The sequence below is a fragment of the Oratosquilla oratoria genome, chromosome 21, assembly GCF_046742065.1.
Source record: "Oratosquilla oratoria isolate Oo_2021 chromosome 21, ASM4674206v1, whole genome shotgun sequence".
Taxonomy (NCBI): domain Eukaryota; kingdom Metazoa; phylum Arthropoda; class Malacostraca; order Stomatopoda; family Squillidae; genus Oratosquilla; species Oratosquilla oratoria.
The window spans coordinates 20238396-20239384 of NC_134797.1; positions in this window are offsets into that span (position 1 = coordinate 20238396).

Below are 989 nucleotides of genomic sequence, written 5' to 3' on the forward strand. Positions count from 1 at the left end.
AGCCTGTGAAGAGTGTCCTATGACCACCCCGAACGAGCAGGGAATAAGGCCTACCATTCCATATCTTCAAACCTTCATCTACACGTCTGATGACAAACCAACGAAATCATGTCTGGTCTGGCGTGGTGTGTGAATGGTGGTGTGCATTTATGTATGTAAAGCGTGCATGCAGTAATGCATTCCGACGAACTCACCAGTCCTTATTCCCTGCTCGTTCTGGGCGTTCATGCTCTGAAGATTCTTCGCCCCTCGATATGTTCTTCGTCAGCTTAGTCTTGTTTAGATATCCGAATTGGTTTGTACATGTATCCTTGCACCGTACCCACATTGGAACACGAGAGGGCATCGAAATCCGATAAATCTTCTTCATTCGATGTGAAATCCCCATAGTGTTCGTGGCCATGTCCAAGAATGTAAACAGCACTACCGATGTCATCAGTTATCTTATGGTGTAAAATGTAACTACGACATTGAAAAGTTCGTCTGCTATCAGGCACTTTTAGATCATGCTATTTGGATAGAATCAAGACTATAAGATGCTAGAAACGTGCATTTTAGTGTTCTAACTTCTAAATTATATTTTCATACATGAAATAACAAATAAATAAGCCAAAACCTTCTCAGTTGACCTATATATAATCTTCTGCAGTAGTCCGATGTCTCTCCCGCAATCTTGCTGATATGTCTGTCAGGTGACAGGTTGTCTTTTATCAAAACTCCTAAATCTTCCTCTTTTTTTGCTTTTGTAATGGATTCACCCTTGAAAGAATATTTTAAGGGTGGTCTTTTGCCGATATTGTCCATTTCCAGTATGTTGCATTTTTTTGTGTTAAATTTAATTTCCCATTCCTGGCTCCATACAAAAATAGTATCTAGATTTGTGTGTGTGTTTTCGCGTGTTTGGGAGCGCGTTTTTATGGTCCCAAATCTGTTTTGTAATCCTTCAGGTTTAACATCTTGCCATTGGATATATTCGGCAATTTTGGCGG